The 18,787-nt window shown below is 45.6% G+C and overlaps 1 long non-coding RNA gene across 1 annotated transcript; it reads left to right on the top strand.

The window, feature by feature from the left end:
• Positions 1–5,340: 5,340 nt before the first annotated feature.
• LOC148001147 (uncharacterized) lies at positions 5,341–16,681 on the top strand. The gene is made up of 4 exons (XR_015639155.1): positions 5,341–5,602; positions 5,679–6,099; positions 6,652–6,807; positions 15,080–16,681. It is a non-coding gene; the product is annotated as an uncharacterized LOC148001147 (long non-coding RNA).
• The last annotated feature ends 2,106 nt before the right edge of the window (positions 16,682–18,787 follow it).

Raw genomic sequence — 18,787 nt, 5'->3', positions numbered from 1 at the left:
GGACCTGCTGTGTAAACTGAACTATGGACTCCAATCCTGAAAAACAGGAATGACACCATTTTGACTTTCAGTTGGGTCTGCTGCAGCTCATTGCAGAAGCTGAATTCCAAACAGTGATGCCTTGCAATCTGTTGTTTGTGTGTTTATTTTAATGTGGGGGCTCAAATCCAGGGCCTCCGAAATGCTAAGTCCATGCTCAAACATGGAGCCCACCCCAACTCCAGCCTCTTGTAATTTTTAGCAAGCTATCTTTGAGGTAAACTTTCTATTTTATGAAGTATATTTTTTTATTTACTTAATAAATATATTTACATATATTTGTTTTTCTATTTTAAACATTGTATATAAATACTTTTATTTTATATATCTATATTTATGTAAATATTTTGTATATTTATATCATGTAAATTGTAATATATAGAGAGTATATTTCTATTCATTAATAATATTAAGTTATATTAATACTGTGTAAATATATAATGTATGTTATATAATATGTAAATTATATAAATATAAGATATTTATATAAAGACTTTCTATTTATTTATGTTATATATAAATATATTTGTTTTATTTTTTCTGCTTTAAAATAATTTTTTCTTTTTTACTTATTCACTTTACATCACGCCACTGCTTCCCTCGTAGTCCCTTCCCACAATACCCCCATAATCCTGTTCTCTGAACAGGTTGGGCCCCTCTGGGTATCCCATAACCCTGGCACTTCAGGTTTCTGTGAGGCTAGGTGCTTCCTCTCTCACTGAGGCCAGACAAGACAGTCCAACTAGAAGAACATTTCTTACAGACAGACAACAGCTTTTGGGATAATCTCCACGTCAGTTGTTCGGGACCCACATGAAGACCAAGCTGAACTTCTGCTACATATGTGAGGGGAGGCCTAGGTCCAGCCTGTGCATTCTCTTTGGTTAGTGGTTCAGACTCTGAGGGTCCAAGTTAGCTGACTCTGTTCATCTGCTTGTGGAGTTCCTATCCCTTAGGGGCTGCAATCCTTCTTCCTGTTCTTCCATAAAAGTGCCCAAGCTCCATCCACTGTTTGGCTGTGGGTATCTGCATCTGTCTGAGTGAGCTGCTAGGTGGAGCATCTCAGAGGGCAGTTATGCTAGGCTCCTGTCTGCAAGCATAATAGTGTCAGGGACTGGTGCTTGTCCATGGGATGGATCTCAATATAATTTATAAATTATATAATATGTAAACATTATATATTATATTCATTATATAATTATATACAATATATTATATTTGTATTATATTTATATTATAATTATATATTATATATTATATATTTTATTTATTTTATATTATATTTAAATATATTTATTATAAGTATATATTATAGGACACATATAATATACTATATAATATAAAATGCAATACATTATAAATATACATATATATCTATATACATTATGTTTATATTTAATATAAAATAAACATATATGACCATATAATGTTGAGTATATTAATATATTAAACTATATTACTGGATTTCATTTGTATCCGTTTGTTTTCAGTGTTCTCTTAAATTCCCTCTCCATCTTAAATTTTAATTTAGCCTCAATGTCCTTCTCTCTCATTCATCAATGTTGCCACGCTTTTGTCTATGCTATTATATTTTTCAAAAAAGTCTGCACTAGCTTCCCAATATATATCTATATGTCTTTGGGATCTTTCCTTTCCTTTTCTTTCCTTTTGGGTTTTCAAGATTCGGCTTCTTTGTGTAGCTTTTGTAGTAATGAGTTTAGCTAACCACTCTGCACTCCCAGCCACCTGCCAGAGCCCTCTGGATTCACACACGCGCGCACACACACACACACACACACACACACACACACACACACACACCCCAGTCAATGCCTTGGCTAGCTCAAAGACTGGGCACTCTTGAACCTTCCCCTGCTAGCAAACGCTCCTCTCCAGTACTCCTGACTGGCCAGTGGCCCCTTAACCCGAATTCTTATGTGACTGGTAGGCTTTCTCTCCTGCAGCTCATGGAGGAGAGTCCTGACTATTCTTCCCCTCCCTCTCTCCCAGTTTCTTGCCTGTGCAAATTTCCAAGTCCTGCCTCAGTCTACCTGCCCAGGCATTGGCTGTTGGCTCTTTATTGATCAATCAAAACCAATTGGGGACAAGGACCTTCAGCATTTGGACACACAGATTGCCAATTTGGGGAGTGAGGTTAATTCAAAGCATTAGAACCAATCCCCAATAGCTTTGGCTGTCCTGGAACTCACAGAAATCCCCCTGTCTGCCTCTGCCTCTGCCTCTGCCTCTGCCTCTGCCTCTGCCTCTGCCTCTCTGCCTCTGCCTCTGCCTCTCTGCCTCTGCCTCTGCCTCTGCCTCTGCCTCTGCCTCTGCCTCTGCCTCTGCCTCTGCCTCTGCCTCTGCCTCTGCCTCTGCCTCTGCCTCTGCCTCTGCCTCTGCCTCTGCCTCTGCCTCTGCCTCTGCCTCTGCCTCTGCCTCTGCCTCTGCCTCTGCCTCTGCCTCTGCCTCTGCCTCTGCCTCTGCCTCTGCCTCTGCCTCTGCCTCTGCCTCTGCCTCTGCCTCTGCCTCTGCCTCTGCCTCTGCCTCTGCCTCTGCCTCTGCCTCTGCCTCTGCCTCCCAGGTTCTTGACCAGGCAGCTCTGTCCTGTCCAAAAGACAGTATTTTCACAGTCCAGTATTGTGACCTCATTTTATGGTCCTTATTTCTACAAAACCCTATTGTATTGTTCTTCAGTGACTTCAGGTGTTTTGTGTAATTTTCTTAGAAATGGAATACTTAGATTGCATTTTATGCAATTAAGATTTAGGATCATCTTATGTTAGGTGTTTATAATACATAAGTAAAACATGCAGAGAAAATGCCTCCTACAGCATCTTATAGTTTTCATATTTAAAACGTTAAAGGATGGAGCATAGCTCAGTGACAGAGGACTCACACTTAGCATGCTTGAGGCTCTGGACTCAGTTCCAAGGACCGCTATAGAGAAGCTTCTAAACCCTGTGTGCATATGTGTGTATATATTTTCCTTCTTTTCCTAACGTATTTCCAGTTTTAAATCTTATTTGAAATGTATGCTCCCACTTTCCTTCAGTCATGATTAGGCTGGGCCCTGCTCTGAGAGACTCTCCATCATGGATGGCTTTTGACTCTATGTTGAAGATGGAGGGTGGAGGGTGGAGGGTGGAGGGTGGAGGATGCTGGAGTACCTGGAGGGAAAGGTAAACAGGCCCATCTGCCCTGTACACCCACAGGACCCAGACTGACAACGGACTGTAAATGCCCCAGCCTAAGTGGGACTTACGTGGAAGTCCACAATAAAATCACCTCAGGAGAGGCAGGCACAGGAGCTCACTGGACACACAAGACTGAGGAAAAGCTACAATTTTTCACCCGGACCCCATAATGTGTCAGCTGGTGTGTGTGTCCAGGAGGTAACAGCAGAGAACTCCCTCCTGTCCCAGGAGCTTGAGCTCATCATCGCCCTCCTCCACCCATGCAGCCTACTTCAATTACCATCTGCCCAGCTGTCTGTCGGTCTGTCTGGCTGTCTGTCTGGACTTGCTGTCTATCCGTCTGCCCATTCATTTACTGGGCCCTCCTGCTGACCTTCACCTTCACAGACTCCAGTGATGGTGGAGGTGGAGGTGGTCGTAGTGGTGGAGGTGGTGGTGATGGTGGTGGTGATGGTGATGGTGGAGGTGGAGGTGGTGGTGATGGTGGAGGTGATGGTGGAGGTGGTGGTGATGGTGATGGTGGAGGTGGTGGTGATGGTGGTGGTGGTGGTGATGGTGGTGGTGGTGGTGATGGTGGTGGTGGTAGAGGTGGTGGTGGTGATGGAGGTGGTGGTGGTGGTAGTGGTGATAGTAGTGGTGGTGATCGTGGTGATGGTGGTAGTGGTGGTGGTGAAGATTGTATCTTCACGAGCTACATTAAATCTCCCTCTGGTTTATTATCCTATTCTGCAAAGACAGTTTTTGTATTTCCATCAACTCCTGCCTGTCAGGTATCTTTGAAACCTCTTGAAAACACACACACACACACACACACACACACACACACACACTCACATACTCACACACTCACACAGAGGGCGTGGAGAAGAAGGAGGAGGAGGATGGGAGAGAGAGAGAGAGAATTTACGATGATGTGTAATTGTAATGTGTCATCTGAGAGTTAGCATTAGTAGCTAGAATTATAATATAAAGAGCTGGGGATAGCTCAGTGGTTAAGAGTGCGCCCTGCTCTTGCAGAAGACCAGGGTTCAGTTCCCAGCACCTACACGACCACCTGGAACTCCAGCTCCAGGTAAATCTAACATCTCCAGCCTCCTCAGATTTCTGCACTAGTCTTTCAAAGGATTGGAATGAAGGAGCCTATGTGTGTCCCAGCCAGAGCCACCAAGGACACTGGGAATATTGACTAATGGCCACCCACTGACCTGTCATAACTTACAATTTTACTGCTACTCAGTAATTCTGATGTCATGGAAAGGCGTAAATGTATCCATGTGTTTCTGACACAGCTTTCTCATGACACCTACATTCTACCCACCATTTCTTTCTCTTGTCCTCAGCTCCCATCTATTCATTTTTGGGGCATAAACTGACCAGTAAGTCCCTGATTTCTTTTCCAAGTTACTGATTCACTTGTTCACTGTGTCTAAATGTGATTCACTTGTTGATCAGGCCATTGAGATTCTGGTCATCACAATGGCTTCCAGTGGACACTGGATTCCCACTAACAGTCCTGTATAGAATACAGTGGCTGGCCTTGCTGGATACCCATTGGTGTGCACCAGGAGGAGATAGAAAATGAGAGGAATGTTCACTGGAGAGCCCACGGCAGAGGCTGCAAGGCTGAGCTCTGTGAACTAGGAAACTAAGACTGTTCTACAGCGAAAACGGATTACCACCCAGAGAGGTGCGAACACTCCTTGGCGCGTGAGGCTTTCGTGCAGGCCACAAGAAAAAGCAAGACGAAACAGAAAAACAACGGAATGCTTCTTGGAGATTCTAAGTTCATTCTAAGTCACCGAAAAAGCTGAGTCAGAGAGACCTGGCAGTTTCAGTTGGGTCCTTGTAAGATTACGTGGTAGATTTCGGAGGGGCGTTATCCACCCTATGAAGGGCAGCACATCGCACACCCAGGCCTACGGACGCACATTACACTTTGGTACACTTATGGTGGAACATTTTCACTTGCAGGAGTGAGTTACTCATTTGCTTGGTCATGGGTGGTGCTGTGGTGGTGTCTCTATGTACAAAAGAGTTGTAGAGTCATCCTACCCTGGCACTTTCACTCAAAACAGAGTCACTCAGGGCAAGACTCAGCCTGAAAGCCACTGTCACACAACACGGGGCCAACTTAGAGCATGGCCGTGATTTAGCCAAGGCCCAGCCTGGTTTCCGCACAACCGTTGCTCAGAGCACGCCTGGAAGTGATGTGGCCAAGAGCAGCCTGGACAACTGAGGAGATCTGAGCCAAGCAACAGCTGAGCTCCCCTGGGCTGGGATTGCTGACCGCTCTTCACGTTAGCAGGGTGCGTGGGTGGTGGTGATGCAGGCGTCCCAAGGAGCCAGACAGATGCCGAAGAAACCAGAGCGTGAGTCTCCATTTCCCTCCCTTAGCCTGCAGACAAACAGATCAGGAAACTAACCAGCAGTTGATATTTACTTCAGAGTCCTGGCCCCAGAGTTTAAAGGAGCTCCCTGAAGGCTACAGGTGACTGAGTGCACTGCTGCTCCTGTGTCTGCTCTATCTCCTCCTGTGTGTGCTGGAACCTGTGAGGAGAAGCCTGAATAGACCCTCGCCTGCCATGGGTTTAGTTACTTGCTTTTGTCGCTAAGTTGAGAGGCCAGACAGCTAGGCAGGGCTCCTCCACTTCTGCCGTAGACACCCTTGGACATAGTGGACTGGGTGGTGATGGTGTCTAAGTTGTTTTTCAACCCCTCGGAGTCTGCCTTTGTCTACCAAACCCGCTGCAGCCACTGACCCTTCAGTTGGGTATGTGTAAATGTCAGTGGGTGGCTTTTGATGCGGGAGGTCTCCACTGCTGGATCTCTGGGATTCCCTGTCTTCTGAAAAGCTTCCTGTGAGGAGGTATGCAGTTCATTACACACGTGCACACCACCAATCATGCTGCTCTTTTCTCAGCTGAAATAAATAAATAATAAAAAGATAGGAAAGGACATGACTGCTCCTAGGCGTGGCAGGGGAGGAAGTTTATTATAAATATGTGGAAGAGAATAGCCAGACAGAGGGAGACACATCCGGGAGAGGCCAGAGTGGTCATGACCCTGAACCATGTGGGGAGAGGGGGAGGGGAAGGGAAAGAGAGGAACCAAGTACAGCAGCCAGGAGGGTAGGTAACCAACATGTCTGGATTATATCAGAAGGAGCCTTGGGGAGCAGGCAGCCCAGCCCCTGGGTCGGAAAGCTTGGCATAGAGAGTGGAGTACGCCAGCCATACCCTGTGACAGGTAGAGACTGAGGGATGCTGGGAGAACCTATAGGCAGGTCTGCTTTGATGTGTTAAATAGGCACCTCCCACTTGTCCTGGGTTTGAAACTTGACATAGATCTATCTTCCTTCATGACCAAGAGGACCTTTCCTTCCTTTTCTTATTTTTTTTTTCTTCTTGTTGTGCTGGAGATTGAACCTAGAGCTTTGGATGTGGGGGACACGTGTTATGCCAGTAAGCTACAAGCCTCAACTCTGTTTGGAACACAGGGTTTCACTCTACTGCTCCGGCTAGCCCTGAACGTGTAGTCCTCTGCCTCATCCTCCACCGAAGCCTCCCAATTACAGGTATGTTTCACCACAGCTGGCCACCCGTCTTCTGATCCCATAATACTCCCAACCCCGCCCCCTAGAAGGCACAGTTTGGAGTTTGTGCTGACTCCAGACACCTGACATTGTGTGGGCACACTTTCTCTGCAAAGCCCACTGAGGAGGGAATTTGCATGCTACATAATGGGAAGCAGGTTTCTAGCTTTGTGCACTAGGAAATGTTGTGCTAACCTACACATAAAATAAAGGTCACCACTCTAACGGCATTGAGATTGTGGGGTGGCAAGCTGTGAAAGGTATCCTGGTTCCCAGTTGAGATAAGGTCGAAATCCTGGTGACCCTGAAAGGGATGGTTGGCATTCCCCTAAGGTCCCAGAAGGCCAGGCCCCTCTCATGTAGCTACAGCCCCCCCACACCCCCCTGTAGAGAGGCCTGTGGCCATCAGTCACGTAGAAGCAGGACCACGCCCTCCCACATGTAAATAAGGTCTTCCCAAGCTCTCAGGCCAAGCCAATAGGAAGTACCTGCTGTCAGACCCTTGACCTGCCCCAGAACTGTATATGAGAATCCTATGCAGAAGGATTAGAGGTGAGTGAGAACTTCTCCATCGCCTGAGAGCTTCTGTTGTAAGAGCTAAAACACTGCCACTTGAAGAAGAGATCTGCTTTCCTGAGAAATTGCCTTGCCACCAGAAGCTCCTGCTTCCCATTATATAGCATGCAAATTCCCTCATAGGATTGATGCAGTCATTTTAAAATATACCAGTACTAGGCTTGAAGATATGAAGAGTCATTCTATAGAGCCAAGCCCTGTTTGACCTGGTCTTTCCTTGTTAACTGTGTAGTAACAACCTTGTGTCCTGTTATTAGGATCACTCAAGCCAGAAATGTATTTCTTTTGTTGTAGTCTGTTCTCTGCTAAGAGAAACAGCCAATAGTCAGTTTCCTTGGAACTGTTGATGGATCCCCGGTGGAAGGGTTCTTCTCTTAGAAACAAAGTCAGCAGAGATTTAAAAGGTAACAAAATCAGGTACACAGTATAGGACAGGAGTTCAGTTACTCTGTATTCTACTAGTTCTTCCTGCACCAGTGGGAGGGGCTTATCTTGGTTGCTAGTATAAAATATGCATCCTATAAAAGAGCAGGCCAGTCTAATCAGGTGTCTTCAGTCAGGAGAGAGAGTCTCAGACATGGACGAGACAATGATTCCACTTGCAATAGAGAATAGAAACCATTGGTGTTTGAAGATTGCTGTATTTGTTTCAATCTACACAAATGTCCCCATTCCAATTTCCATGGCTCCAGTCCCTAAGTCATGCCCCTATCAGAAACAGGAGAAGCTTCTAATGCACTTTATCCTGCAATTCTGCAATCCTCCAAACCAGATTGTTTTAGGACCCCTGTACCACTGTAAGACTCTCCTGGATTTTGGATTGACTCACATTGTTAGTTAACATTTTTTTGATCTCCTTTGTGAAAGGTTCTTTGAAGTGGGAAGCAACAACCACTCTTGTGATTGATTGATTGATTGATTGATTGATTGATTGTATCATGGTTACCACCATAGATGTTGACTGGAGCAGACCTTGAGTATTCCAAAGCCCTGTCATCAAGAAGCACTTCATTTTAAGTAACCATGGCAACAATTTAAATACCTGTTTCCCATTACATAACCAGACTTTCTACTTACCATTTTTCATTTGCTAAGAAGAAGCCATCATTATTCCATCCCGATGACTGATTTTACTTATATTTATATATTATTCCAGGTTTAATACAAATTTTAGATTCCCTCTTATGTGTGTACAGAGGGGCAGCTACACATGCTGTAGAAGGCAGAGGGCAGCCAGAGCCATCATTCCTGATGAGTCATCCACTTTGTTTCTAAGATGGCCTAGCTGATTAAGGTAGATTGGCTGGGTATCAAAATCTAGGGGTCCTCCTGTCTTTTCTTCCTTAGGGACCGTCATACGTGCCTGGCTTTTTATGAAGATGCTTGGTCTAGAATTCAGGTTCCTGTGTTGGCACCAGAAGTGCTTTATGAACTGAGATCTTTTACCAGGTCTTTAGATTCGGCCTTCAAGGGCCCGCCTTCTGCTCTGTTTTGTTCTGTTTTGTTTTGATGTTTGGTACCATCGGTCAGGATCTAGCCCAGAAAAACCCGACTATTCCAAAAGCCATTCATTCACGTGCAGTGAGTGAGATGGAGACCTTCAGTTTCTTACTTAGCAGAAAGCTGGAGCATGTTTGAAGATGGTTCAGTAAGCCGGAGTGCACTGGGCTCTCAGCGGGGTGAGTGGCTACATATGTTATTGGACATATGGATGCCTCTGTGCTTTGACTCGATGAAACAGGTCCTACGTATGGCTTTAAATTATGTTTCCTACACTAAGAGCTTCTTCGTGTGAATTACTCTGCTTCTGTCTCTTCCTGAGCCTTTGGTGTTTAACATGTCTATGGGTATGTGTGTATATCAGCCTAGAGATTGATGTCAGATGTGTCCCTCAGTCACGTCCCACATTGTTTTTTGAGACAGGGTTTCCCACTGAACCTGGGGCTTGCCGATTCTTCTAAAAAGCTACCCAGCAAGCTCCAGTGAACCTCCTGGCTCCATTTCCCTGGTGTAGAGGTTACTGGCATGCACTGCCCACACATAGCTTATATATGGATGCTGGGTGTGCAAACTCAGGTCTCATAAATCTTACGGACTGGACTATCTCCTCAGCTCTCACTTGCATGTTTTTTTTTCTATAAACTATCTTTTTCTCCCAGTGGGATTTCAAACTCTGAGGACAAGAAGCCTGCATTGTTTCCTTTCCCAGACCTTAAACCTTTCAATGCAGCAGAGCCTGGAGGAATGGTGAAAAAGTCAGTCCTTTGCCTCATCGGCTCCTCCATTTGACCTCAGAGAATGGGAATTAAATTCAGAATCACCAAACGAGCAAAAGCCACGCAGCAGTGAGTGACGCAGTAACGAGCGATGAGCAGAGATTAGCTCTAATGGGATTGCCGGAGTCACAGCACCGAAGGTGGTTGTTGGGAAGGAAGGATCTCAGTCCTTGCCTTTCTGTATTCACTGTCGGAAATGCATAAGGCTCAGTTGACCCTCCAGTGCTCAGCTTGACATGGTAAAAACATAGAAGCAGTTTAACAAGTGTTTAATATTAACCTCTGCGGAGGGGAGGGGGGGACTCTAGTGTCAGTCAGTCAAAAGTACGGATTAATGATTTATACGTTTAGGCGGAAACACAGATTTTTTTTTTCTTCAGTTCCAGCATCAGCGTATTTTATTCTCAAACCAACACAACGGAGCGGACCAGGGTTTGTGCCTGAAGATGGGGGAATATAAAAACTAGCTCAGCCAAGGTCACACTGACAGTGTCCACCAAGGTCACTAACAGTGTCCTCCTAGCCAGAGCTCCTCTGAGCCAGGAACACTGCCGCTCTTCCTCTCTGTACACCCAGGCAGTGAGGGAGGCTCCATAACACACAGCTGCCATAGTTTCCTCTGGCCATGTGAGAGTCACCATGATGCTACCTGCGACGTTTGCTGTGTTTTTCTAAGTAAATTCAGTCTTAGGCGCATCCTGAGGGTGTGTATGAGTGCGGGTGAGGCTTCTGCTTCTGGAGCTAGATGGGCAATACTCCCACAGAAGCAGCCCTTTCACGAGGTTACTTTTTGCAGTGTTGGGGCCCAAACCCAAGGCCCTGAGGCAAACACTCTATACTACCGAGTCGGTGAACCTATTCCACCAGCCTGTGAGCTAATTTTTGTTAGGTCTGAGGCTATTGCTCCAGTTGTACTGTGGGTGCATGTCTGTAAAGATTTTGAGGGGGTCTTTTCTGGGGATTACTTCACTGAGAAAAGGCCTGAGGATGTCTGGCAGCATTTGTCAAAGCATTAGCCTTCGAGAAAACCAAGATCAAATTAAGCCCAAACAAAGGCTCTCTAGCCAGCACTGTCAGGGAATGTCACCTAAACAATAGAGTTTTTCCATGTTGCTCAAAGTTCAGTGGCATCTGGATCACAGGGACTGGATTTAGGGTTTCCTCTTATCCTTCCTATTGAAGATGCACATTAAGGTGCACAGTGAGGCAGTGCTAAGAGGGGCTTGCAAAGGAAGTAAATAGAACTTAAGGAGCGAGGGGAAGCATGGGTCAGAACCAACTACGTTAAGACCTAAGTTAGAAAGAAAGGCAGAAGAAGACCTGTCAAGAATGGCCCACGTGGGGCTGGAGAGATGGCTCAGCGGTTAAGAGCACCGACTGCTCTTCCTGAGGTCCTGAGTTCAAATCCCAGCAACCACATGGTGGCTCGCAACCATCTGTAATGAAATCTGATGCCCTCTTCTGGTGTGTCTGAAGACAGCTACAGTGTACTCATAGATAATAAATAAATAAAATATTAAAAAAAAGAATGGCCCAGGCACTGTTGCATTGAGTCAGACAAAAGAGCGCTTGTCTAAGGTGTGTGCAGACTGTCCATGACTCAGGCCTGGCAGTGACTGCCTGTGATCTCAGGAAGAGAGGCAGGTGCTTCAGAAGCTCAGGGTGACCCTTTACACATTGCATTCAAGGCCAGCCTGTTTCAAAAGAAGAAGAAAAAGAGGGAGAAGGACGGCCTCCAACTTGGTGGTAGGAAAAAAAAAATTTGGGAGTTTAAGATGCCTGTCTCCTCTGGTACTCTCCTAGCAGTTCAGATTTAAGTACAAAGAACTGTCAGTTACAACTGAATCTTTGGCAAGGCCCACCTTCGCACTCCCATCCTCATCTCTGTGGTTCCTGTAGGTGCCCTGTTGTTTGCTGATATAAAAGCACCCAGTGGCAGGATCTACCTTAGAGGCTCCATTGCAGCCTTCCAGGAATTGTCCTTCTGGTTTCCCAAGTCTTGGACTCCGGTTATCACAGAGCCATGGGTTCCCTGTAGAGCTAGTTAAAGAGAGAAGAAAGTCAGGGACTCAAGCCATATAGCTAAGAAGAATTTTTTTTTAAGCCATATCACCTTGGTGATAAGGCCAAGGAAGCCAGGCAGCTCTCCTGACCCAGGTCCATCAGTTAAACCAGGGGAGCTCTTGCTTTGCCTTCCAGCTTCCAAGGGTATCCTGGGCAACAGCAGCTGTGCACATTGTCTCACCCCTTGCGGCCAATAGATAGCTCCGGACACCTCGCACATCACTCAGGCATGTTGTGATGGCATCTAGACACTGGATACAAACCGTTGTTATCCTTGATCTAGCTTCTATAGCGAGAGGATGTGGTGGCTACTTGTCTTATTGACAAAATATCAGACACTGCACCTAAGGGAGGGAAAGGTTATTTCGGCTCATGGTTTACAAATCTAGTCCACCATGATGGCAAAAGCACTGTGGTGGGGATGTTGCTTTTTCTGTCACAATTTATGTATTTGAAAGGAACTACAGACTGTACTACATCCTGGTCACCACTACAAACAAGAAAAAGAGGTCAGAGGATGATCATGAAGAGGAGGAGGAGGAAGAGGAGGAGGAGGAAGAAGGGGAAGAGGAAGAGGAAGAAGAGGAGGAGGAGGAAGAAAGGAGGAGGGAGGGGAGGGAGAAGAGGGAGGAGGAAGGGTAGAAAGAGAAGGAGGTGGGGGGGAGGATGAGCAGGAGTCGGTAGTGGCTACAAACTAGAAAAACAAAGATTTTGCCAAGTCATTCTTACTTTGGACTTTTCCAGAACCCAGTGTTGATTTTACTGGAGTCGTTTCTTTCTACTATCTCTAACTTTGTTTGTTTCTAAATTCCAAGGAGGGTAAAGGTGAGGTTTGTAAGCTGTGGACCTCTGCAATTGGAGGAGTTGGGGATATGCACATCTGGGTAAAGTCCTATGGTTTTCTCCATTCAGTGTAAAACTTGAGATATTAAGTGCCATGCTGCCCTGTTGATGAGGTGGGTACTAGCTGCTCAGATGGACACTGAAGTTACTGGTTCCTGGAGCTCTATTAAGAGGAAAAAAATAAATCCAAGTGTTCAGAGTAGACACATTGAGTGATGAGACTCAGGGGGAATTCTCGTAACCTGGCTTACCACCAGGCATAAGGACATTACAACAGCAGTTTCTGGAGCCAAGGGTTTGCCAAAGGACAGCATCTGGAGGCATACTGAAGTAGAAGGAAAGGAAGACAGTATGGTCTTCAGGCCTTGATCAAAACATCCAGAAGCAAGTAGGAAATCTGGTTCAGGGTGAGCTCAGAAACAAAGGTGAGACCAGGCCAAGTAGGAAATTAAGGATAGTCATTGGGCTCACAGACTGGGACGTCCCTCTAGCTGTCTACCCACGTTGTGTGGCTTACAGCATTCCCATGGGACAGAACTGACCATATTTGCTCATGGGAAACAATTCGCTCTTTCTCGGTTGCCTCTAAGAATACTGACGGCTCAGAGCTAGAAGAGAAGGAACAGCTTCCCTACAATCTTGTTAGCGGGTTGTAACAGGCTGTTCCATTTAGAGTTCTGCCACACAGAGCCACTTATTAGGCGATTATTTACGAGCAACCAGGCACAAAGACCATTCCCATGACCCAATCCACAGACTCCATGAAGTCCAAGCTCCCTGACTTTCTATGGGATCTGAGCACCGCTCTTTTGTGAGAGGGGTTTGAGACCAGCTCAGTCAATGAGAGGCAACGGAAACCAGAAACAGACACACAGGACCTTTCAGGATCCTTTCCCAATCCAGGATCCATACCCAAAGAAGAAGATGGACATCTTTTTTTTTTAATCTTTATTAACTTGAGTATTTCTTATTTACATTTTGATTGTTATTCTCTTTCCTGGTTTCTGGGCCAACATCCCCCTAACCCCTCCCCCTCCTCTTCTATATGGGCTTCCCCTCCCCATCCTCCCCCCATTATCACCCTCCCCCCAACGTTCATTGGGGGTTCAGTCTTGGCAGGACCAAGGGCTTCCCCTTCCACTGGTGCCCTTACTAGGCTATTCATTGCTACCTATGAGGTTGGAGCCCAAGGTCAGTCCATGTATAGTCTTTGGGTAGTAGCTTAGTCCCTGGAAGCTCTGGTTGGTTGGCATTGTTGTTCATATGGGGTCTCAAACCCCTTCAAGCTCTTCCAGTCTTTTCTCTGATTCCTTCAACGGGGGTCCCGTTCTCAGTTCAGTGGTTTGCTGCTGGCATTCGCCTATGTATTTGCTGTATTCTGGCTGTGTCTCTCAGGAGAGATCTACATCCAGTTCCTGTCAGCCTGCACTTCTTTGCTTCATAAGATGGACATCTTTTAACACCTTGCTTATGCCCCATTCATGTAAGGTATAGTCTGCAGGATGTGTGTAGTATTGTATGTAACATACTTCAGTCTCTACACAATTGAAAAATATTGATGTGTCAATTCTAAGCACGCAGTGTTGAAGATTCTCTCTTGCCTGTGAAGATGTATTAGTTCGCCCTGGGATTGTTCGTTAGGTCCGTTAGACCTAAATAGTACTGAGTGGTACGGCTTATCATTTGAGGCATAATTTTCCTCTTAGTTTTTACAGATACACCCTCCTTCCCAGTCTTTGTTGTGGGTTGAATTGTGTCTTTTTGTTTTGTTTTAAGAAATAGTTCTCATTGTGCTACCATGGTTGGCTTAAGACTCCTGTGCTCAAATGATTCTCCTGCCTTAGCCTCCTGAGTGCTGAGACTGTAGGGTTATCAAATATGCTGAAGTCCTAATTCCCTCACACTGTGTCTGTGACCTGGGTCGTCTGAAATCCAGTGATTGGTATTCTTATAAAGAAAGCCACAGGCTCATTAGAAGACAGCCCTGTGAGAGTAGAGACAGCAGTTGGGAGAATCCAAAAGTTTGTGAGTAACTACAAAGTTGGGATATCGGAAAGATGCCACTCAGTCAACTCCAGAGATGGTGGGGATGACCAATGGACAGGAAAACAAATAAAATGAAGACCATCTCTGGTCCATTGAGCACAAATACACACCACAGAAGTTCTGTCTGCTCTTCAAGGTGTGGTACTCTACCCAGGTTTCAGGACTGGGCTGCTTTGGGCAAACAGGTTACTCAGTAGAAGCAGCTGCCAGATGCCTGGGTGTGAGGGCATAGACACTGCTGAACCTACACCTGGCTTTAAGCTCTGACGTCACTGTTACTTGGTTTATGAAATCAATGTACATGCGTCAAAGTAACTTGGGAATACTTGGCTTAAAACATCCTTAACGGTGAGAGGGAAGGAATGAGGAAAGGAAGAAGAAGACGGGCATGTGTGTCAGGCCATGCCTTCTAGGAACAGTGGCTGATATGTTTGTTTGTTTAACCACAGGGAGGACTTCTCATGAACTCATTCAGTTCTGTCTCCAGTGTGACTGAAAACTGCAAAGCAGTTCACTTCTCCCCATGGAAGAATCTTCGCACAACCCCCCTCCCCCTCCCTTCCAGGTCCTGTAAGCACAACGTCACATCTGTATGGTAGACGAGACTGTTACCTTGCATACTCGAAATGATAAGAAATGTCTCTGTAGACTACACCTGGTGCAGTACCGAAAACTTGTCATGCTTTATTGAGTTATAAAAGACAACAGGCCTTTGTCAGTTGAGAGCCAACCATGGCTAGGAATTTGTCTCAGTCTCCTAGCATTCAGGAGACCTGGGTTTGACAAGTTCTCCATGAGAAAGCCATGGTGGTAAATGCCTATAATCCCAACACTCAAGAGGTGGTGGTAGGAGGATGAGAAATGCAAGGTTACCCTTTACTATCTAGTGAATTCCGGGCCAGCCTAGGCTACCTAAGGCCCTGCTTTCATGTTCACAGCTGGTTAGGTTAGAGATAGTCAACCAGCCAGCTCAATAACAGCATGACAGGTACCAGAAGCTACATGGTGTTGTGTAGGAAGGATCATATGCAGAACAGTAGGAGTTACCGCCAGTATCTGATGCTTTTCTCATTACTGTGGCAAAATGCCCAACAAAGGGAACGTAAGGGAGAGAAGGGATTAGTTTGGTATATGGTTCGAGGGTACAGGCTGTCATGGTGGTGAAGACATGACGGCCTGAGTGTGAGGCCGTGATCACATTCTGTCTGCAGTCAGGAAGCAGAGAGAGATGAATGCTGGAATGCCACTCACGTCCAGTTTGCACTCCAGCCCCTTAGATGGTACTCTGCTTGGGTCATCATTGGTTAAACCTCTATTGGAAGCACACTCATAGGAGTCTGTTTCTTAGAGGTTTCTAAACCCTGTCAAATAGAAAATCAAGGTTAACCTCCCGGGGAGATCCATGTGTCCCCCACTAGACCCTTGCTTTATACCTAACTTCTCTGGATCTATGGGCTGTAGTTTGGGTATCATTTACTTCATGGCTAATAATAGATTTTACAGGTGGTTTGAGGATGGGTAGGGATGGGAACAGGAGGATCAGGTGGGGAGGGGAAAGGAAGATAGGTTGAGGGAGGGAGGGAATTCAGGAAGACTAAGCTGAAATCAAGGGGCATTTGAGGGATGATATATATACTGGCTAGTTTTGTGTGTCAACTTGACACAAGCTCGAGTTATCACAGAGAAAAGAGCCTCCCTTGAGGAAATGCCTCCATGAGAACCAGCTGTAAGACATTTTCTCAATTATTGATCAAGGGTGGAAGGGCCCAGCTCATTGTGGGTGGTGCTGTCCCTGGACTGGTGGTCCTGGGTTCTATAAGAGAGCAAGTTGAGCAAGCCAGGGGAAGCAAACCAGAAACATCTCTCCATGGCCTGCTTCCTGACCTGCTTGAGTTCCAGTCCTGACTTCCTTTTGTGATGAACAGCAACCTGGAAGTGTAAGCTGAATAAACCCTTTCCTCCCCAGCTTGCTCCTTGGTCATGATGTTTGTGCAGGAATAGAAACCCCGACTAAGAAATCCATCAATGTAATCTACTATATAAACGAACTCAAAGAAAAAAAACCCACATGATCATCTTATAAGATGCTTAGAAAGCATTTGACAAACTTCAACACCTCTTCATGCTAAAAGTCTTGGAAAGAGCAGGAATTCAAAGCCCATACCTAAACATAGTAAAAGCGATATACAGCAAACCAATAGCCAGCATCAAACTGAATGGAGAGAAAATTGAAGCAATCCCACTAAAATCGGAGACTAGACAAGGCTGCCCACTCTCTCCCTACTTATTCAATACAGTACTTGAAATCACAGTCAGAGCAAATAGACAACAAAAAGAGGTCACAAGGGATACAAATTGGAAAGGAAGAAGACAAAATATCACAATTTGCAGATGATGTGATAGTATAATTAAGTGTCCTCCAAAATTCCACCAGCGTACTCCGACAACTGATAAACAACTTCAGCAAAGTGGCTGGATATAAAAGTAATTCAAACAAATCAGTAGCCTTCCTCTGCTCAAAGAATAAACAGGCTGAGAAAGAAATGAGGGAAACAAAACCCTTCACAATAGTCACAAATAATGTAAAATACCTCGGTGTGACTCCAACCAAGCAAGGACATTGTCATTAGGACAAAACGGCAACCATATGTACAACAATGCCAACCAACCAGAGCTTCCAGGGACTAAGCCACTACCCAAAGACTATACATGGTCTGACCCTGGGCTCCAACTGCTGCCGAGACTGAACCCCCAGTGAACGTGATTGTTGAGGGGAGGGTAGTAATGGGAGAAGGATGGGGAGGGGAACACCCATGTAGAAGGGGAGGGAGAGGGGGATATTTGCCTGGAAACTGGGAAAGGTAATAACAATTGAAATGTAAATAAGAAATACCCGATTTAATAAAGATGGAGAAAAAAAAAAGACATTTGCCATGAAAAAAAAAAGCGCCTAAAGAAATGTTCAACATCCTTAGTCATCAGTGAAATGCAAATCAAAACAACCCTGTGATTCCACCTCACACCAGTCAGAATGACTAAAATCAAATACTCAGATGACAACAGATGCTGGCGAGGATGTGGAGAAAGGAACACCCCTCCAATGTTGGTGAGATTGCAAACTGGTACAACCACTCTGGAAATCAGTCTGGAGGTTCCTCAGAAAATTGGACATAGTGCTACCTGAGGACCCAGCTATACTACTCCTGGACTTATACCTAAAATATACTTCAACATGAAACAAGGACACATGCTCTACTATGTTCATACAGCCTTATTTATAGTAGCCAGAAGCTGGAAAGAACCCAGATGCCCTTCAACAGAGGAGAATGCATACATAAAATGTGGTACATCTACACAATGGAGTACTACTCAGCTATCAAAAACAATGACTTCATGAAATTCCTAGGCAAATGGATGGAACTAGAAAATCCTGAGTGAGGTAACCCATCACAAAAGAATATGCATGATATACACTTGCTGATAAGTGGATATTAACCCAAAAGCTTGGAACATCCAAGATACCATTCACAGACCACATGAAGCTCAAGAAGGAAGACCAAAGTGTAGATGCTTCAGTCCTTCTTAAAACGGGGAACAGAATACTCACAGGAGGAAACATAGAGACAAAATGTGGAACAGAGACTGAAGGAAAGTCCATCCAGAGACTGCCCCACCTGGGAATACATGCCACATGCAGTCACCAAACCCAGACACTATTGTGGATGCCCCGAAGTGCATGCTGATAGGAGTCTGATATCGCTGTCACCTGAGAGGCTCTGCCAGAGCCTGACAAATACAGGGGTGGATGCTCACAGCCAACCATTGGACTAACCAATGGTCCTCAATGGGGAAGTTAGAAAAAGGACTGAAGGAGGTGAAGGGGTTTGCAACCCCCTAGGAAAAACAATATCAACCAATCAGACCCCCAAGAGCTCTCAGGGACTAAACCACCATCCAAAGAGTGCACATGGAGTGACTGATGGCTCCAGCCTCATATGTAGCAGAGGATGACCTTGTTGGCATCAATGGGAAGAGAGGCCCTTGGTCCTATGAAGGCTGAACAGCCCCCCCCCCCCAGTGTAGGGGAATGCCAGGGTGGGGAGGAGGGAAGGAGTGGGGAAGCACCCTCATAGAATCAGGGGGAGGGGCATGAGATA

This window comes from Rattus norvegicus, chromosome 15 (assembly GCF_021556685.1).
Source record: "Rattus norvegicus strain SHRSP/BbbUtx chromosome 15, alternate assembly SHRSP_T2T, whole genome shotgun sequence".
Classification (NCBI taxonomy): Eukaryota; Metazoa; Chordata; class Mammalia; order Rodentia; family Muridae; genus Rattus; species Rattus norvegicus.
Note: the sequence above shows the minus strand (reverse complement) of the source record. Positions and strands in the feature narration are given on the sequence as shown.